We start from the raw sequence: 22,794 nt of genomic DNA, 5'->3' as shown, positions 1-22,794 counted from the left end.
GAGGATCTTAAGGAAAGAAACATGGAATGGTCACAGCTACCTGTAACAAGTTAGGTCATTTGTATGGGTACACCTGGGAGATTTTCCAGCAAAACAAGTCCACCAGGACAGGTATTTCTGCTACCACCAAGAAAAAGCTTTTGCTTTTCATCTACTTTCATCATATGCAAGAGTTCACTAAGAGTCACATAAACAATGTTAGCAGACTCCAGTTCTTGTAACACAGGAGAGAGCATAAAGAGGCATGGGCTTAAAATTGATCTGTGTGAAAATTACCCTGCAACCAAAACCAAGCTTGTGAAAAATGATGATCTTTGAGTGCAGGGCATGATATAAGTTAGTAGCTCAGAGTAGTTTACTATGCTTGGGTTTGCTAGCTGACAGTCATGTCTGTTTTATAGCAGAATACACAGAAGACACACAACAGAAAAACAGTTTTCCTGAAAAATAAATTTTCTGAGACAAGGTCTTGCTCAAATTCTCAATCCTCCTACCTCAGCTTCCCAAGTGTTGAAATTATAGGGATGGCCCACCATGCCTGGCTCCTGAAATGTCTTTTTAATGCAAGCATCCAGTAACAGGCCAAAAACTTTGTAGTTTAAAGTGAAATTTCACAAGAGTTAGAAATCCTTTATATTAGATAGGCACATATTAAGTTGATCTAGCTAGGTGATTATTTCTTCAATTAATATTTATTGAGCACTATTTTCCAGAAACAATGGATAAATGAAATAGAAAATAAGATGTCAATGGCTATAGCATTTGAGTATGGTGCTGTCAACAAGGTTTGGTCAAAGACCTGAATTTGGAGCCTTGGCTGCCTTCATTTTTTCACCCATCTGCAATCTGGAGCACAAGAAAAGCCCAAAGAAGTGAAAAAATGAGTTTATTCACAATTTGGCCAAATTGGCAAGGTAGCCAGTTTATCCTCCCCCTCTATCTAGTACCTGGAACTTCTCCTACTTGTATAGGGTAAAACAAAAACCAGGAAATAAGCACATTAGATTTAGCCAGGTTCTGGCCCACCAGAGGAACCAAGGGAATATTGCGTCCTTCTTGGCATCGGGATTGGGGGACGGTCACTTCCACTCCTGGCATTTGGACGCTGGAGAAGACAGCTTATCTTTCTAAAAAGTCCTGATTGTGTTTGGTAATTGTTGATGGAAATTGAATCCAGGGCTTTGTACATGCTAGGCATGTGCTCCTCTCCTGAGTTATATCCCTATCCTTATTAATAAGGATCCATTTATTTACTCGAATATTTCCTACTTTTAGACACTAAATGTTCATTTATTTTATATTAGTATTGAAACTTGCTGACATGCAACTTTACATGTAAATATTTATATTTTTGTGATGATTCTTAATCCCTTAAATGACTATTTGATTGACATAACAAAATATACAAGTAAAGACGTGTTTCTTGTGCACAGCACTTACTATAAATTTTTCATGGAAGTTAAAGAAAACCTTCAGGAGAGATGACATTTTTCCAGGCGCTATGCTAGGAACATAGTGGTGAATGAGTGAGACGTATTCCCCTTCTAGTGAGGTCAGCTTGGCCTTTGAATTATCACTCTTCATGTTCCTACTAACCTAGGACATCTGTAGTCGGACCACGTCTGCCCGCTTTCATGGGGACTTCATTCTCATTCTTTGTTTTTGTTTTTTTGTTTTTTGTACCGAGGATCAAACTTGGGACCTTGTGCTTGTGAGGTAGGTGGCAGAACCACTGAGTTAAATCCCTGGCTTCATTCTCATTGGTGTACCCAACCCCATCCTACAAAAAATACCAAATTTTCTTTTGTAGAATAGCGATCTTTTCCTCCATAGTATGCCTTCTCGTAAACCCTCTTCCACTCTCAGGTGAGCCATTCTCTTTCAAACTCCCCACATAATCATTGTATGTAATCTATAGCAATCTTCATTCAAGAGTCCAGTGAAACTGCATTGAAAGAGATCACACATAGATTCAATAATCTCAGATCCAATTAACATTTTTCAATCACATTCTTTCTGGATAGCTCTGATATATTTGAGTAGATATAATACTCTCTTCTTTGGAATGACAATTTTTTTCTGTTTTTTTTTCTTTTGAAATGATCTTTCTTCTCAGTCTTCTTTTATAGCTCTTGATTTATTGCCTTCTCTTTAACCTTTACCACCTTTTCCTGCTTCGCTGCATTCAGACACCTCACCTAATATAATCTAGATATGCTTCAATGTATTAGTACGTATCATAAAATTATAATTTTGCCATATATGTGATTTCTAGGGAGAAAGTCTATAGCTTTCATTATAATCTCAAAATGATTCACCAGTAATCATTTAAAATGTGCGAAATGTTGTCATGTACTGTCAGTTCTTAACATTTTGGAATGTCTTCAAACTTCAGCCGAGCTCTACCCTGAATTTTAGGTTCATTTGAGGCAGGTGGTGGCACCGCTGAGCTAGATCCCTGGCCCTTTAGGTTCATTCGATACTATTCACTTTTCCAGTAATGAATTTCCTTACTCATCTTTTATACTTTTCTAGGAACTCATTTTCTCATTTCCTTGTACCTTTTGTTTTTATTTTCCATTTTCCAGCTTAAGTGTCATCCTCTCCGAGCAATCTTTTTTGTTGTGTTTTGTTTGCAATGCTCATTGTGGCACCTAAGGTGGACTGTCAACTTGCTTGGCTTTGCGATGTGGTGAGATTTCTTGGCTGAGCAGTGGAGCACACTTCTGGGTGTGTATGGGTGGATCATGGACTTGTGTTCTGGAGTCCAACTTTGGTTTCTCACCTCTTCCTTCCTACACTATTCCCCTGTTCTGTTTCCCAGCCTCCACCACCTGAGTAGCTTTTAGCTGCCACCCCTTTCTGCCATGATGTTTCTGCCTTGGAGCTGGCCAACCATGGACTGAATTGCACAAAAATGTGAGCCAAATTAAATCTTTCCCCCTTTAAATTATGGGTGTTAGGGACACAGTTCAATCCATCTCTTCTCTGGTACATACTATGAGGTCAGTTGTTTCAGTAAATCAAAAAATTCGTATTGCTAATAATAGAACATCTTGTTTCTTCCTTTTGTCCTTCTTTATTTCCTCTTCTCTCTCCCTTCCTTCTACTACTGGATCCAACTACCTGTAATTATTAAACAATATATTTGTATACAAGTAAGAATGAATGGTAAGCCGGGCATGGTGGAGTACACCTGTAATCCCAGCCCTCGGGAGGCTGAGGCAGGAGGATCGCAGTGAGTTCGAGACCAGCCTGAGCTACATAGTGAGTTCCAGGTCAGTCTCAAATACACAGTGAGACCCTGTCTCAAAAAACCACCACCACCACCACCAACAACAACAACAACAAAAATAGAAAAAGAAAAAAAGAATGGCAATTTTCCCATGCCTCTGTACTTCTCTGTTGTGGAACTACCTATTGATTGTGTATTACTATATGAGCCTTCCATACGTGTACAAATTTTACTTAAAACCCTGGTCAATATTTTCATCATCATTAAAATTCCACTGACCAGTACATATGCAGTATTTGATGATGAAAGTATGAAAGTAAATGTGACTCCTTCTTTTTTTTTTTTATTTTGGTTTTTTGAGACAGGGTCTCACTATGTAGTTGAGACTGACCTGGAGTTCACTATGTAGTCCAGGTTGGTCTTGAACTCACAGCAATCCTCCTGTCATAGCCTCCTGAGTGCTGGGATTAAAGGCATGTGCCACCAGTGATTCCTTTACTTTTATTATATTTTCAAAATTGTACAAAATATCTGCATTTTAGATGATAAATCACTGGTTTTGCTATCATCCATTTAGGAATTCTATGATATTGTCTTGTTCTTTTGTTTTGTTTTGTTTTTGCTCTTATCAAATTCAAAAGCTACAACTGATTTTTTCAGCTCTTTTATATAGATTTTTGTTGTTGTTGTTGTTTTTTGAGACAGCGTCTCACTATGTAGTTGAGTCTGATCTGGAACTCACTATGTAGCGCAGGCTGGTCTTGAACTCACAGCTATCCTCCTGCCTCATCCTCCTGAGTGTTGGGATAACAGGCATGCGCCACCACACCAGGCTACTTTTACATAGAACTTTGAGGGTATATCCCCAACATTATGCCAAAAAAATTGCTGAATGATCTGAAAAATCAACAACATTTATTGGGTTCACTAGAGAATTTGGTTTATAGGATAAATTGTCATTTGTAAATCTGGAAAAATAGAGAAATCTTCAAAACTTCATGTAGAGAATCTCAGCTAAGATGTGCTTACATAGAGTAGATATTATTGAAATTTTAAACAAGTAGGAATACTGCTTTAGTTACTTTCTCATTGCTGAGAAAAGTGCCAAACATTTAAATTAAAAAAGGAAAGGTTTGCCGGGTGTGGTGGCGCATGCCTGTAATCCCAGCACTCAGGAGGCTGAGCCAGTAGGATCCCTGTGAGTTCAAGACCAGCCTGGGCTACATAGTGAGTTCCAGGTCAGACTCAACTACATAGTGAGACCCTGCCTCAAAAAACCGAAAAAAAAAAAAAAAGGAGGAAAGGTTTGTTTCAACTCACAGTAGGTACAGGTTTCAGTATATAGCCAGCTGGTTCCAAGGCAGGGTGGCATGGCAGAGGAGAAATAGTTCTTGGCATGGCTGGTAGTAAGCAGTGAAGAATCAAGGGAGGAGGGAGGGAGGTATACCCCTCCATGTCACACCCACACTGCCCTACCTCTTTCCATCAGGCTGGACCTGGCCGTAAACACATCAGGGAACTAATCAAATGGTGAGTATCACACATACATAATCCAATCACCTCCCAAAAGCCCCACCTTAGGCACACAAGGCTTTGGGAGTCATCTAGATATAAACCATGAGAAACTTCAATGGTGATTTTTATTTTTGAGATGTTTTCCCTTTGTAGTTCAGGTTGGCCTTGAGCTCACTATGTAGCCCAGGTTGGCCTCAAACTAGTGGCCATCCTCCTGCCTCAGTCTCCCAAGTGCTGAGATTATAGGATGCACCACCATTCCTGGCCTTAAATGACAATTTTGACAAATTGTGGGTGAGTAAGCATAGACTAAGTTGAGAATGACTATTCCTGTTGACACAGTCAGTTGTACCTAAAGACATATTGAAAATGGGTCAGCCTTCTGCCCTATGGGATGCTGTGAAAAAGTTCCCCAAATCAGAGAGGGCCTTTTGCTGCATAATCCAGGCAGGAAGCATCTGTGAAGGTTCTATGCAGAATATGCCATGTCTCCAGATATTATGAGTATCTGTGACAGCCACAGGCCACTGTGCTCTGCCTTGAGCAGGTCCACCACATTCCCCAAAACTCATTTGCAGCGTGTGTGTGTGTGTGTGTGTGTGTGTGTGTGTGTGTGTGTGTGTGAAGGCAGCATTCAACCTTACAATGTAGGAGAAGAAATTCATACCCTGAGAACTTGAGCTTACAATGATCCCTCTGCAAGGCTGCACAATGAAGGAAAACAGTTAATCATATTTTGAAACTTCTTTAAGGAAGTTGCTCTGAAGCCCATGAGTCACAGGGCAACTTAATGACAAGCTGATAAATGAGGCAATGGAGTCAAATTTCACTAATTCACTTGGCCACTACTACCAGGAAGGATAAAATGTACAGTCTCAGCTACAATGGGCTTCATGGAGAAATATTACTGAAGCTATAAACAGACAGGGATGCTTAAATGGTAATTTTGATAAATTATGCCAGGTCCAACTAAAAACTGAGGATGTAGATGTAAACATAAGTACCATGATCCTACATTGCTGCTTTACTCAAAACCCCAAACACACTCATCAGTTCATATTTGAGTACTAGACCATGACCTCCCACCATGCCTTTTATCACTGTAGACCAGCTGCTAGAACAGATCTGGGACCAAGGTGGTCCTATAAAGTCACACAGTGTGTCTGAAAGCATATATAGATTATTTGTAAAATATGTGTTTTAAACTCTAGGGAAAACACGGACTTTTTTTTTCAGTTCCAAGGATTGAACCCAGGGCCTTTGGGCACTGAGTAAGATGCCATATACCTTTTATATTTATATTTATTATTATCATCATTATTAATTATGTAATTTGAGATAGGGAGTCAGTCATTAAGTTGTCCAAGCTGGGCTCAAATTTACAATCCTCCAATGTCACCCTCTCAGAATGCTGACTTTGTAGGTAAACACCACCATTCCCATCTTTGAGATTTTTAAAAAACAGAAAATAGATATAAAAAGGAGAGAATAACATATAGCATCTTAAATTAAACAAAAGAAGGATGAAAAATGAGAAATTAAAGAAAATAGATCAACTCCATGTTTTAGTTTGAGACTGCAACATGTCTCTTTTAGTAAGTGCTACATTGAAGTAAAAAATAACTAAGAATATAGTTGAAATAAACACTACTGCCAATTAACTACTTGAAATTAATTTTTATAGAAAACATCACCCAACAGTAGAAAATATATTATTTCAAATTGATATGGAATATTCTGGGAGATAGACCACATTCTTCACCATAAAACTTATGTTTAAAAAATAGAAACTTAAATGTTTGCTCTTAGAACACAACAAATTTAAACTTTAAAGTAGCAATAAAAAGGTATCTGTAAATTCTCCCTGAATGTGTGGAAATGAAGCAACACACTTCAAAATAACGTAATTGTCAATATGAAACTCTGAAGAGAAATTTTAAAAGTATTTTGAATGAAACAAAAATGAAAATATGATCATCACAAGTAGAATGTAGTAAAAGCAGGGTTTAGTTGGAAATTATAACATTAACCCTATTAGAAAAGCAAATCTGAAATCAATAATCTAAGATTCCATCTAGGAAACTAGAGAAAGATGAAAGATTGAATTCTAAAAAAACAAAAAGAGGAAAACTCATTAAAAATCATAGCAGAGAATCATGTCTTGGCCTTTTGGCTAAGATCAAATAAAAACTTGGAGGAGAAATCGGTGAAATTTGAAACAGAAAAATCAGTAAAAATAAAAAGGCAATTCTTTGCAAATATCAATGAAATTGATAAATCTGTAGGCAGGCTAACTACAAAGAGAGAAAACAGAAATTACTAATCTCAAAAATAAAAGAAGAATAATCAACGATTCCTTAGCCATGAAAAGTTATAAAGAAATAGAGTGAGCATGCCAATTCAGTAACAAATTTGAACCAGAAAAATTATTGAAAACATAAACCACCAAAACTCACACATATATGAAATACAGTATTCTGAAAGTGCTTCTACTCCTTAAAGAAATTGTTTATTAATTAATAATCTTATAAAAACAATGCACATGAAGAAATGATAAGAATTTTTCAGGATTTCTTTTAGAAAACAGGAGAGATACTTCCTAACTCACTGAATGGGGCCAACATTACTATAAGAAAAGAAAACTACAATCACCAGGCATGGAGGTGCACACTTGTAATCTCAGCCCTTGGGAGGCTGAGGCAGGAGTATTGCTGTGAATTTGAGACCAGCCTGACCTACATAGTGAGTTCAAGGTCATTCTCAACTACATAGTGAGACCTTGTCTCAAAAAGCAAAAAACAAAAAACTACAGGTTAATATATCTGATGAATATGAGTTTAAACATTTTAACAAATTATTAGTAGATAAAATATAAAAGTAAAACCAATCAGTTATTAATATTCAGGAGCTAGCTCAATTATCTAGAATAAAATAGTCAGATAAATATTAATATTATAATTCACAAGAAAAGAAAATTTTATTGATTTAAACAGTTTTAATTATAGACGCTTTTTACAGTATTTATAGCACTCGTTTCTCATCTATATTCTATATACTTGTAACACAAATATTATTTAATAGTTCTTAAGTGAAATTCAATCACTCTGATTTTATCTACTAATCTTGAACAAATAACTTGTTAAACAGGTAAAGGCTCTAAACCTAAATTCCAAAATAAAATGTAGAAAAGCTAAACAAAAGAGCAGCATAAAAACTGGGTAACTTCCCTTCTTATACTTTAGAATTGAAAGTAATTACACAGTAAATTTTCAGGGTGCACGTATTCAACTTATTTGTGTCGAAGTAGCAGACTAAAATAATTAAACCCTCCATTTCTGAGCATTCAGTCTGCTCAGTCTTTACGGATGTCACAAAAGTGGAAGAGGTGTTGTCATGAAGCAATTCATTGTAAAAATGGTCAGTAGTCTAAAAATTATTAAAACAAACTCTTCACAGACATTCAATAATAAATTAGGCAATAATCATGTGCTTTTCTGCTTGCTGATTCTTTCTGTTGCTCTCTGCTTAACTCACACTCTTCGGTGCACCTAAATTCATAACTCACATCTTTTTCTTCCTTAATTACTCAATATTGCATCTAGGCTATGATGTAAAGAAGCATCAACTGACAATGTCAACCTCACACAACTTACAGGAGTAAATCATCAACTTCTTCCTTTGCTATCTAGTCTATTTATTCAATGATATGTCAGACAGGTCATGTCTGCTTTTAGACATTTACATCCTACATTATATATTTGCCATTATCAATGCAATTACTTGTGTGTAACGAGTGTCTTTACCTGATTATATTAAAGTGGCTTTGAAATGAAGAACTTTTTTTTAAAAAGTTGAACTCAGCAATTACTTATGTTTTTGTTAGATGCTTTTGATGCCTTATGTTACCTCATCTTGTAAGGATATTTTCAAACTGTGCTTTTATTTGTTAGTGAAATATTTGTTAGTGTTTTCTTTTTAATATGTGTAGTAAAATATACTTACATTCATTGAAATAGTTTATGAGAAAAATAACTTGAAGGGGAGAATGAAAACTGTCTGTTTTAGACTAGATTTATTTGAATTTAGTGAAGAAAAAAATTGATAGAGTTAAAATCATAATTATTTCAGATCAAATGTATTTAAAGTTGACTATGATAAACTAATCCTTTCAATATGAGGTTTAGTAAAATTACTGCACTTGTCTGCAAAACAGTTCATTCTGTTTTTGCTTCCCTTTCTGTCTCTCGCTCCAAAAAGAGTGGCTGCTATCAAGAAATCAACCAGTAACAAATGCTGGTGGAGTTATCTGGAAAGCCAAACACTTCCCTATTGTCAGCGAGAGTGTACACTGTTGCAACCACTGTGGAAATCATTATGGAGATACCTCAAAAAACTAGGATTAGAGGTCCCCTGCTGGGTATTCCCCTGCTTGGTATCTTCCCAAAAGAATTAAAAGAATCATACCACAGCGATATATGTGCACCCATATTTATAGCAGCACAGTTTGTAATAGCTAAAACTTAGAAAAAGCCCAATTGCTCATCAACTGGAGACAGGATAAAGATGTGTTTTGTTTTTAATGAAATGGAGCACTACTCAGCCATAAATAATGAGAAACTGGAGACATTTATAGCTAAATGGATGCACACTGAGAAAGCTCTTAAGTGAAATAAGCAGGGCATACATGGGTAAATACAGAATAGTCTCTCCGGCATGAGAAACCGCAAGTGTAAGTGGGGACTTAAATGTATAATAAATAATATAATATAGGAAGAAAAGCACCAAAGGGGAAGGGGAAGTGGGGGGGTATGAGAAAAAAAAACAAAAAACAAACACAATTTTTGTAAATGGGGAGGGCGGGAGGGGTGGAAGGGAGAGAAGAAGAATGGAGAGGAAACAATAACCAGAATACATCACGTACAGGACAGAGTCCCAATGACGGGTGTGACCATAACGTATACTTAAAATGTACCAATAAACTTAATGGAAAAAAATAAGGGAAGTAAATCAGCATCGAACTAAGATGTCTCGACTTGATACTGGGACCGATCTGAACACTTAATAACTTTCTCACTATGCAGTTTCATTCTATTAATACCGTACCCATATGCCCAGCTCAAATTATGTGAGTTATGTGCATCTTGCATTTCAGAAAACATCATGTAAAACAAAAATTAGAATCAGCATCGTTTCACTCAAATAATCAATGCCTGCTTATAATTGGCTCCGTGACGAGAAGCATTTCTCATTGAGTAGATTTATCCCATCGAGAACACAGCTATTCTGAAGATAGAGATGCATTCAAAATATTTTAAAACACTCAACAAGGCTAATGCAAGAGAAGTACTATGAATCATGCCCAAACACTTCGCTCTAATTTTACCCATTCTCTCTTAGAATGTATGAAGTATGTGATAAATACTCAGCATTTTCTTAAACTCTGTTTAGTGTTGTTCGTATCTAACGGTGATTCAAACAGTTTAAGGAGTGATAATAAAGCATACCAATCATCTTCATGCCACGAAATGTCCTCTTTTTTTAATTAAGTGGATACAGACACTGAACAAAACATTGAGTTACAGGCATTGGCAGAATCTTTATTTTGCTTTTAATCTTAGAATAAAACTTACTTACCTTAGTCTTCTATTGTATTTAATCACTCACATCTACTTTAGCAACTTTTATTTAAAATAATCAATTTGGCTTCTTTTCTCAATGAAGATGCTGAGAGATTTTCCTCTGGATAAACACATTGTATGGGAAGATGTAGTCTGAAATAAGTCTCCTGACATTTTGGTTTCATTAGACAAGCAAATGTCAAAGTTATGATATAAAAAGCATCATTTTGATGGAAATTATGAATCTAAACAAAGCTACTTTGTAAAAAACACAAAGTATTGTAGACCCAGCTCTGCTTGTCTCCAGATCTATGTTTGCATGTTCTAGCTGTGCTTGAATTTACTATTAACTGTCCACATACTCTAAGAATGTTAGAACTTCATTTATTCTTGCTATTCATGTGCAGTATCCTAGAAAGATAAAATCTCCCACCCAATCAAAATCATAATTAGTGAATGGAAGAAAGGAGCAAACTTTAAATATTTCCCACTGCATTCAACTCCTGGGGCACTAGGTGTGCCAGGGCAGAGGACATATTCAATATTCTCTGAGAAGTTTTTTCAAACTTTTTCACATCACTCCAGACAGGCAATATTTTTAGAGTATCCTGAGATACAGAGGGGAAGCTGGTTTGGGAGCCAAATGGCTATAAGGGGAACAAAGAAAGAATTCACCATTGACTACAGGTGGGAAGCTGTACTACAGGGGTACCTAATGTCGCCAGATGTTTCTTCACCCATCTGTGTTCTGAAGGCGAAAGCCCTGAGATCCTACCAAAGGGGTTTTAGATGGTGGCAAGAGGACAGAGAAGGGCTATTCAGTTAGTGAGTCTACTTTCTAAGGTGGGTAAATATTAGGCCATAAAAACATTTACTTTATTCATGTCAACCTCTTCACATTCAGGTAAGACACTAAAAACAAATAAACAAACAAACAAAACAATGGCTTCTTCTTGCCCCTTCCATAAATGAGAGCAATGCTTTTGTTTTGATGGCATTTGTTTGTTTGTTTGCTTTATTTTTTAGCACTTTTGGATTTCTTTTCTTTCAGGGAAGGAAAGGCTACAGATCAGGGAGATGAACTAAATGAACCCTCAAAATTGCATATTTATTTCTTTGATATTTCCTCTGAATGTGTGACAAAGTTGGACCAACTTTTCCTCTCATGAAATATGTAAAAAAGTGCCTGTGTTCTCATACTCTTACCAAGGTAGGGGTTATTGTTTTTAATGAAAAATATTCACCAACATGGTAGGAGAAATAAATTCTAATTGCTTTAGTCTAAAGGGTGAATGTTTTCTTCTTTAAGTTCTTCATTTGTGAAAATTTCTATTTATATTATTTCAGGTAATTGCATAATTTTTTTTCTCATTGAGTTTATTGGTACATTTTAGGTATACAGTATAATTACATTCATCATTGCATAATTTTATTGTATACATAATCATAGAAACAATTATTAAATGGAATACTTCTTAAATCAAAGCATTCCTAATCTTGAATGCTACTCTATAAAAAGAGAATGGTTAATTTGAAATTGCTTACATATATTGATTTCAGGTTGAAGATGAACAATCTAAAGTCACTGAAAGCTGGGCATGGTGGCTCATGCCTATAATCCCAGCATTTGGGAGGCTGAGTCAGGAGAATCGCTGTGAGTTCAAAACCAGCCTGGACTACATAGTGAGTTCCAGGTCAATCTCAACTACATAGTAAGACCCTGTGTCAAAAAAACCAAAAGAAAAAATAAATAAAGTCACTTCAGCATCTCTCAGTCCAACACTAATAGTATCATTTTTCCCTATTTAATTTATATGGCATTTGAATCAGGTATCCATGTCATATTTGGTGCTCCTTTGCAAATGTTTAACTCAATATGTAAAGCTTATCAAGGGAATAATTTCAAGTTAAAAACCTATCACACTAGGGGAGATAGTCTGAAGATAGTTTATTATTTATTTATTTATTTTTTTTTTAATTTTTTTTTTTGTACCAGAGATCAAACTCAGGTCCTTGTGCTTTCAAGTCGGGCGACAGAACAACTGAGCTAAATCCCCAGCCCAATTTGTTTCTGATACACAACTTTTCAATCTAGGTCTCTTGCTTGAATATCAAGATACCAAATGTAATGTTTTTATTTTATTTTTTTCATTCCATTCAGTTTTCTGAGTAGTGTGTCAATTTAACCAATGTAGCTTTATGCTTCATCTTTAACAAAGACATTCCCTTTATCTAGAATAGGACTGTTACTCCTTCAATAGCTCAGTTAGCAGAGCAGATGACTGTGTCTAGAAAAGGATATCCTATGTTTTATTTTTTCAATTTTATTAAAAGATATTAATAATAAAAATGTCTGATTTTGGTATCTCGGTATATGAATATATACGATACTTTGGTTATTTCATCCTCATTAACCTTTCCTCTTCTTCATACTAACAGTCTTCCTTCTATTTTTCTATTTCCATATCTCCCCTTAAATTCTTTTTTTTTTTTTCAGCACCAGGGATTAAACTCAGGACCTTGCTCTTGCATGGCAGGAGATGGAATCATTCAGCTAAATCCCTGGGCCCTCCCCTTAAATTCTTCACATAACAGAAAACATGAAATATTTCTGGGTCAGGCTTATTTTACATTTTAACACGATGGTCTCCAGTTCCATTTTGTTTTTGCAGAAAAGCCTCTGAATAATCTTCCCAGTTTCTTCTTTGGTATCTTGTATAATACATGAACATATATCAGGTATCCAACCTTAATCATTGATTGAACAAAATTTGTGAGATTTCCATGATAGCTACTGAGATTTTTCTCTTTACTTCCTATGATGGCCAGACCTAAAACACAAAAGAATTCAGTATTGTGAATTATTATTTTCCATGTACTTAAGGGTTTATTGAAAACATTTAAGCATTCCATAGATCCAGGCATATAATTCTAGGCTCTAAAATTTAAAATTCTAGGCTCTATAATTTGATAGAAATAGGTTGAGGAGACAGAATGAAGAAGCAGGTTGTAGAAAAAGAAAAAAGCAGAGGAAATGCAAATATAACGAAAGGTCATAGAGCAGGATTCAAACAGAAATCAAATGAATTAGCAGTTTGAAAATGAATCTGAAGAACAGCACAAGCCTACATGGTGTTAGCAAATAGAAAACTTCACAGGAGCTCGATGGAGAAAATGAAAGGTGGCCAAAAGGTTAGACAGTGATTATTAGGCAAGCATCCCACAGGAACCAAAGTGGCCCAAGTTTGAAAGTCCAGAGGACCATTACCCAGTGCTGGTAATAAGGAAGCTCATAACTGAGGCTGATATTTCACTACCACTTTCCAGTGTTCTCCTCTTGGCTTTTTAAGATTTAAGCTTGAAAAGCCTCACTGTGAAAGCTTCCAAGTGACCTAACGGAAAACAATGGTCAATGATATTTTTCTGAAAAAAATGTTAATTTTCGTCTTTGTGCTTTGTTAAAGATGGTAGAGATATTTATAGATCTTCTGTTGGTACTCAGAAAAAAATCATTCACTTACCTTTATTGAGAGCTCATGTTGTGTTCTTTTTCTGACTTGTGTAGAATAGAATCAATTAGCATTCTCCCATGTTTACAGTTGGCACCCAAAGTTCCAGCACCTTCTGGGGTCTAAAAATGCAGGCTCTGGATAATATCCTGTGTAGGGAATTTATCAGTTTGCATGTTTGAGAGCCTTTCACAAAATCAGAACTCAAGTAAGGGTGGGTGGGTGGTTATATGGCATTTGGAACCCAAATTCAAACTTGGCTTTAGAAATGTCTGAGGCAGCTGGCCTGGGTACTGTTTGTGGCTGGTGCCAGCAGGTCCTCCAGACCTGCCACCCAATTCAGGGGTTAATTTGCCTTTAACCTGAGATTGCTTAGGGCAGGAGGCCTCAAACAGGAAAGCAGAGAACATGAGATTATTGTAATGATCAAAGTAATTCATCTTTAGAAATGGTAATCTAATAAAGATTATAGTCTATAAAATCATTTGCAAAAGTGCCTGGTGCAAATAAGCATGAATAAATTCCACTTATAATCATTTCTCATTACTGTTTTACCCAGAGCATATAAGGTAAAACAGTAGTTATTTTAACATTTAGTCCTTGTTCTTAAGAAGCTTCACATGGTATCAGATGTAAAACATTGATTTAACAACAGTGCCACAACTCAAAATGGTTTCCAAAATGCAACCAACCACGGGTCCAGGTGGCCCAGGCTGTGTAGATACGACTCTGGCTTAGCTTCTCTGTCTAGCTTTCTCTCCACTCAGTCTTTTTCTGTGCATTGGGTTCATCCCTACTTTGGCTCCCAAGGGTTACAGCTAGTTCAGGGCTAAATGCAGCCATAATCACACCTAGAGGAAGAAAAGGGCTTCTTACAGTGAACCCTCAAGTTACAACTTCCCCGACATATGAATAACTTGGATTATGACCAGAATTTTAGTTTTAACTATGAACAAAGTCTTGAGCTATTCCTTTAATGCTGGCCATTTGTGCTTCCAGATGGTCTCAGATACAGATTTAACCCTTAAAGATTTCTGGGAGAAACATTACAAGGACTTTTGCTGTGTGGGGTTAATTGAGAGATCCTGAGCCTAGTTCTAAGGACACTGAGATCTGCCTGTATACAGGAGAGAGACTGAAGGCTCCCTCCCCCTCCCCCTCTCCCTCTCTGCCTCCCCCCTCCCATGCTCTCTCTCTCTTACTGGGAATTAAAGCCAGGGCCTTTTTGAACAGATGCATCTCTAGCATGTCTGCCTTACTTCGCCTTGCTTTTCCTTTCTCTCTCTCTCTCTCTCTCTCTCTCTCTCTCTCTCTCTCTCTCTCTTCTTTCTTTCTTTCTTCCTGTATTTCTGAGGCAGGATCTCTCTAGGTCTCTAAGTTTCCCAGGTTGGGCTTGAACTTGGGATATTCCTACTTCAGTCTCCCAGACTGCTAACATTATAAGCATATGTCACCATATCCAACAATATTTACCTTTTATGCTATACTTTCTTGTAATTTTTCTATGTTTAGGCATTTTAACATAGACAAATGCTTACCATGTGTTACAATTGTCTACAGTACCTAGTATTGTAACACACTGCACTATCTCTATACTATATCACAGGTATGGACTAGGCTACTCTGTCTAGGTTTGGGTAAGTACATTCCATAATTTTTATGTGATGACAAAATCACTTAACAGTGCCTTTTTCAGAGTACATTCCTATAATTAAGTGATGCCTTACTGCATTTATTTTTTGGCCTTGAGCACGATTGTCCTGAAACCCTTCCTGCTGTCATTGCTCACAGGTCATTTCTGCATCTATTCTAAAAAAGGTAAGTGGAAGTAGAATTGCTAGGATGCCTGAGACTCCTTTGAAGTGGTGCAGTTGTTGGAGAATTCTGACCAGAACACGTTCTTTGAAGAGTTGAAGAAAACATTTGTGGAATTTAATGAAAGGCAGTTTGTGATTAATAATAGCTATCTACATCTGGCTGATAATCCAACTTTTAGTGACCATTTAAAAAATGAACACTTATTCCCAGAAATTCTGGTTCAATAAGTCTGGAGTGAGGATAGAGATTTTAGTTATGTTTTTCATCCCAGATGACTTTGACTTTGTATTAAAATTCCCAAAGTATTCAGCTCCATAAGGAGTATACTCAATATTTTATTTTTAAGAAAGGAAACATCATGTTGCACAAGAGAGAAATTTTGAGATCAGAGAAAGGAAGAGAGTTCCACCAAACATTTGAAGCTAGCATTTTAAATTTCAGTGAAACTTTACAAGCCTCAAGGTGACCCTAGATAATGCTGCTACTTTCTCTGTTCCCTCTCCTAGTCCACACATTGGCTTCCTTTTCCATTCTCTGTAGAGTTCCTTGGCCTCTTCTCTGTGTAACTCACTTCCATTTAGTGGTGAGCTCTAGCTAAAGTTTGTGCTGCTGCTGCTGCCAGCTCATTTTCATAAATCTAATTCCTGCTCTCCAGAGACAGTGTTCATCTGTCTACAAATTGGAAACAACAGGAGAGCTTTCAAAAACTGCTTATGGATTTCCTATTTCAGTTCCAACATGCAAAGAGCTTGGAATTAATCACTACCATATCTATAACAAGAATGACTTTTCTCCTTTCCATCAGAGAACCGAGTTGTAGCATAGAGTGCCACCAGCAAGCCCACAGAAAGGGAAACATCCAGGGATATGTAGCAACTCTGATCTTCTTACCCAGAACACTGACTCAGACACTGGGAGGAGGCTCGTGGGGTTGCAGGGAGTTGAGTGTGCACTAAAAGGGGTTGTGATACTCCTGGGGCTGCAGTCTTGGGGAGGTGCCACAATTTCAGGGCTTTTCTCTCTAGAACTCTGACCAGGTTCTCATGGTTAGGATCCCAAAGAACATCCAAGTGTCTCTATAAGGGAAAGCAGACAAGGAACCACTGGGAAACACTCCCAGAGATTCTTCCATCAGAAAATGCCTATTTTCCATAGGGGAAGAAAGGACTTTGCTAGAGCATTATTCTGAAATTTTATCCCAGCTCTACAGAAGCATTCTTCCCCACTATAGCCTCATTCTAGAATTTCTGTATGGCTTGTGATGGGGACCCTCATCATCACCCACACACAACCAACCAGCCAAGAAAAAAGAAAAAAGAGAGAGTTCATAAGGTTAAGGCTTTCAGGAACTCGATAAACATTCTGGAGCCAGAAAAGACAGAGGAGGTTGAGAGGAGAGAAACTATGTGACAGAAAATACAGAAAACACTGTGGACCCTGAGATAGAGTATCTCTAAAAGACCGAGAATCAAAGAAACGTCATATAGTGCTTTCTCCCTCCTCACCAGATAATCATCACAATTCAGCTTCTCTCTGGGGAGGAGTGCACTAGGAAGGCCCTGTAACAAAAGGAATGGAAAATCTAACACACCAGAGGAGTTTGAAGCTTCTGATGCTCATAGCTAGAAAAAAACATTATATTTAGCTAGATAAAACATTACACACAGTTCACCTACTAGCCAGATTACCATGTACCTCACATAAGACCTACTGACCTCAGTTGCTATTATCCAATGCAGCAAAATACTCAACAAAACATAATATCTGTCAAAACATAGGGAAAACATGGTCTGAAGAAATAAAACAATTATTAGGACCACATTCAATATGACACAGATCCTGGAATTATCACATGGGGAATTAACAACAATTATGGCTAAAAAGGGTATGAGTGAGAAAACTAGACCCTTAAGAACAAATGAGAATGAGAGCAGAGAAATGCAAGTGAAAGAAAAGAATTAGAATGAGATACTAGAAATTATCTTTTAGAAGCAAAGGAGAAGAATGCCTTCAACTGACTAACCAGTATGCCTAGCACGATTGAGGCAGTGAATGTGAATCAGTGGATATGAAGGCATTTCAGAAGAATCTCCCTAATCTGACTTGAAGGAGGAAAATACATAATGAAGAAACAAAGGAGAAGAAAGTAGAACATCTAAGAAACACTGGACAATATCAGGAAGACTTTACTTAAGTTCACATGGAACATTCACCAAGACAGACCATATTCTGGACCACAAAACAAAGCTTACCCAATTTAAAAGGATAGATATTATGAGATTTAGGGATGGGAGAGATAGCAGTGGTGAGGGAAGGGAGGGGAGGTAAGAAAGATTAGGATGGGATATGCATACTTAATAATATCCTACTATGAATATATTAATTATATATGTAGTAATATAAACAAAAAATTAAAAAGTGTGTTCTTAGAATATGGAATTAAACCATAAATCAGCAACAGAAAAATATCTGTAAAATTCCCAGATATTTGGTAATAACATGGTATACTTCTAAATAATTTATAGGACAAAAAATATTAGAAAAAATTAAAAATACTTTAAATGTAAATGAAAATACAACTTCAAGATAAGTGGGATGTATATAAAGGATTGTAAAAGGAAATACAAAGCTTACAAGGAAAATTTAGCTTTAGTTAAATACATTAGAAAAGAATAGGGTCAGGGATTTAGCTCAGCAGTTCAGTGGCCTGCCTTGCAAGCACAAGGACCCAAGTTCAATTCCCGGTATCAAAAAAAAAAAAAAAGAAAAAGAAAAAGAAAAAGAAAAAGAAAAAGAAAAAGAAAAAGAAAAGAATAGAGAACTAAAATTAATAACCTTTGACTTCATTTTACAGATAAAAAAGTTAATTATACCTAAAATAGCAGAAGAAAATAAATAACAAAAATTAGAGTAGAAATCAATAAAACTAAGATCAAGGCAATGGAAATATATCAATAAAATTAAAAGTTGGATTATTAAAACAATAAACAAAGTTAATAAACTTTAGGCCAGGCTAATCAAGGAAAAAATAAAAGGACAAATTACCATTATCAATTATAATAGAGAAGCCATTATTGTTACTACTCTTCATGATATTAACCCCATGAACATTTAATTCTATGATTATTAAAAATAATAACTCTAGGGCCAGGGACTTAACTCAGTGGTGCCACCACCTGCCTGCCTCTCAAGCACAAGGTCCCAAGTTCAATCCCTGTTACCCCCCCAAAAAAAAGAAAAAGAAAAGGAAAGAATAATAACTCTAGTACCATAAGTTTTATACTCTAGAGGAATAACTGGCTTAAGAGACATTTACTATAAAAACTACCCTTTTCTTTAAATAATCAAGATAAGCCTATGTATATATTTGGTAAATTGAATAAATAATTTAAAAATTATAATGGTTTCACTGCTTAACATTATCCGACATTTGAAAAGAAATAATATCAAATGTCCATGATAATCCTCATTTCATTATACTAACATTACCTTAATATTAATATTAAATGTTACAAATATAAAGTATTATAAGAATGTAAAACTATAGGCCCATTATTTCTTATGAACAAAGATACCAAAATCATCGGTCAAATACCAGTCATTTGAATCCAATAGTATATGAAAGTTTGATATGTCACTATTAAGTGATTTATTTCAGTAATACAATATTTGTATTACTTGCACTAATTGATCAATATAATTTATCATGTTATCTTAGTGAATAGGAAAAACCATGAGTAAAAATCCATACCATTTGTGATAAAACTCTCAATATAATAGGCCTAGAGTAGAAATTATGAAATCTAATAAAGAGATTTTGCAGCTATGATTAAGGTTAGGTCTTGAGAGAGGCAGATTGCTCTGGATTATCTAGGCAGTGTCAATCTAATCAAAGGGGTACCAAAATCAAAGACCACTTCCTGGCTACAGTCAGATAGGACAGAAGGAAACAGATTTGACGTATGAGAGCAACTCGATCCACCATTAGTGACTTTGAAGATGGGACAAGGAGCGTGAGAGGCCACAGTAACTGGGAACAAACCTCAGTGGATGGTCTCTGAGACAGGATCTCAAAATGTGCCGAGTTAGAAAGGAGTCAGAAGTTCTGGTGTCATATTGCACAGCAGGGTGACTAGAGATTACAATCGTGTACTGTGTATTTCAAAAAACTAGAAGAAAAACTTTAATGGTTTTACTATCATGGAAACTACAGTGTTTTAGTAGATAAAATTATTTAATATGATTTAAACATTTCACCTTAGTATGGTACATTGGTCACAAAAAACATATTAATATAATGTATTAATACATTATATTTAATTAAATGTATTATCCTACCTGACTGCAGCACTTTGAGATTCCCGTGTCTTCAGAGACTGGCCAGTGCGTTATTCCCAGGTCTCATGGCTCGCCACGTTCCTTTCCAATCAGTAGCTGCGAGTTGAGTCACTCACATGATTCAGACCTCTCCTTTCTTCTTTCCTATCTCTGACTATAGCTAGGAAGTGGCCTTCGTTTTTAGGGCCACTGTGATTAGATTGGGGCCATCTAGATAATCCAGAATAATTTTCCTCTCTCAAGATCTGACTTTAATCATATCTACAAAGTCCCATCACAGATTAACAGATTCTGGGTATCAGGGAAGCAACACATTTGAGGGTCAATACTGTGACTGTCACAATTATTTTTAAAAATCTACTTACTTCCACAATGTAGCTTAATCTCATCACCACATTAACTATGTTTAACATTAATTTTATTTAGTCATTCAATCAAGACGTGATCTCTTGGAAGGAGACTTTGGTAATTTAAAAAAAGAAAACTCTAATATGGGCAGGAAAGCCAGGAGAGGTATCTGTCTTGTAGGTATTAAAAAAGGATCTACACTCTCAAGTATTTTTAAACATTTTTCCCTTTCTCCATCTGCAAAACTTGTTTTGGTTAACCTGGTCTCTGCATTTTTCTGGTTTCTGAAATGTGAATTCTCTTTAGGGAAAAACCAGTAAGAGAAATTTTCATTACAATTATTTAAAAACAATCATGATTGTTTCTGGAGGGATAAAGATAGATGCTGTGTACATTATACTCACAGTAGTGTCTTCTGCAAATTTACACACACAGGAGCTAAATGCTCCTGCAAGTGCAAGCTCATTAAAACTTGCAGTCCACTGGGGAGAAACCTGGCTCCTTTATCTCACTTGCTTGCACACAGACAGAATGGAGATTATGAAGTATTATTTTGGGCTGGAGCACAGAGACCCATGGATTTGGATGTTTTGACAAACTCTTCTACTTTATCGGCACTCTTGACACTGAAATCTGAGTCCATAATTTTTCTCTTTCTCAAGATCTCCTACAGATGAACCTAGTTTTCTTTGGCTTAACCAACTGTATACAGACACAAGCTGGATTTAATTAAAGGATGAAATTAAATGCAGTTACGTCTTATAACTAAAAATCATTCCCCTTTTTCCTTGATTGAGTATAAAGCAAAGAGAATAATAATTTACACAGAATTTCAGAGAGAAATGAAAGAAATTCATTTTTCTTTATATCCTAAATTTTCACTGCTCCTTTCTTTGCCTTTAGTTGCTTAACTTATTTTAAAAAATATGTAAAAGTATATATTCTATTAGAGAGTCAGGCTGCTTTGATTAAAAAAGTATCTCCTCCAAATAAGTATTAGGGTCCTAAACAATATGAACAGAAGGCAATCAACATTTTTTTAACATTTACTATATAAACATAACATATTAATTTAGTTAATTATGTAACAACCTTACAGTATTATAATTGTTATTATTATGTATCTTATTCAGTATAAGATCCATCTATGCTGTCAAAATACAAAAAATATCTGACTGTATCTCATCACTACGATACTAGTCTAAGTTACCATAATTTTCTTCCTATTCTACTACACAAACCTTGTGTTTCCCTTGCCTCTGTCTTCTAACCCTAAATTCTCCATACAGCAGTAAAAATAATCCTTTTAAAAATTGAAGTACGTTACCCTCTGCTCAACATAGTTAACAACTCCCATTATTCTAATATAAAGTCTAGATCCTTCCTTACTGTGTGTGGTAAGCAAACTTGTATAATTCTCAAGATACTCAGCCCTAGTACAACTGCTTTACATTAACCTCTTGTTATGGTTTGGATAAGTGTCCTCCAAATGTCCCTGTGCTAAAGGCTGGGTCCCTACTTTGGTGCTATTGGGAGATGGTGAAAACCTTAAGAGGTGAAATTTAGTGAGAAGGCTTTGGCTGATTAAGGTTTTGCTCTCAACCAAGATTGTCAGGCCCAGTATATTCTCTGTCTCTTACTTCCCAGCCACGATGGGAGTGGTTTTGCTCCACCACATGTGCGGCCTCTAAATGTGATATGTCTGTGTCACTGGATTAAGAAGTAACCTAGAAGCCAGGTGTGGTGGTGCACGCCTGTAATCCCAGCACTTGGGAGGCTGAGATGGCGGATTGTTATGAATTCAGGGCCAGCCTGAACTACGTAGTGAGACTGTCCCAAAAAAGTCTTAAGAAAAAAAGAAAAATACCTAGTCGATTAGTAAAGCACACTACTTGGTGTGTCTTTAGGCTGTTTCCAGAGAGATTGGCACATAGGTCAGCAAACTCAGCAGGGAAGACCCACTCCACTTGTTGGCTGCACCCTCCTATTGGTTGTAACCTGAAAAGAGTAAAAAAGAAAGAAGGAGGGAATTGGTGCACATATTTTGGAAGCTTCACCCTTTTTTCTGCTGTCATCACGTGTGGAATGAGACTCCTGTTTCTTCAGCCTCAGTGGTGAAGAGAACGTATGAATGTATAAAGACCTATTGCTGTTTTGATCATATTGTATTATATAAAAAAGGTAAAAGAAGTTTGAAAATATAATGAGAGCATCAAATCAGTTGACTTTGAGTTAATCAAAAGGGAAATTATCCTGAATGGCTGATTTAACAAAATGAAATTTATTAGACGACGGACTGAGAGCTGGGGATTTAGCTCAGTGGTTCTGCTGCCTGCTTCACAAGTAAAAGGTCCCAAATTTGATCCCCGGTACAAAAAAAAAAAAAAAAAAAAAAAAAAAAAAAAAAAAAAAA

This window comes from Fukomys damarensis, unplaced genomic scaffold (genome assembly GCF_012274545.1).
Source record: "Fukomys damarensis isolate Sample0158 unplaced genomic scaffold, DMR_v1.0_HiC HiC_scaffold_38, whole genome shotgun sequence".
Taxonomy (NCBI): domain Eukaryota; kingdom Metazoa; phylum Chordata; class Mammalia; order Rodentia; family Bathyergidae; genus Fukomys; species Fukomys damarensis.
Note: the sequence above shows the minus strand (reverse complement) of the source record.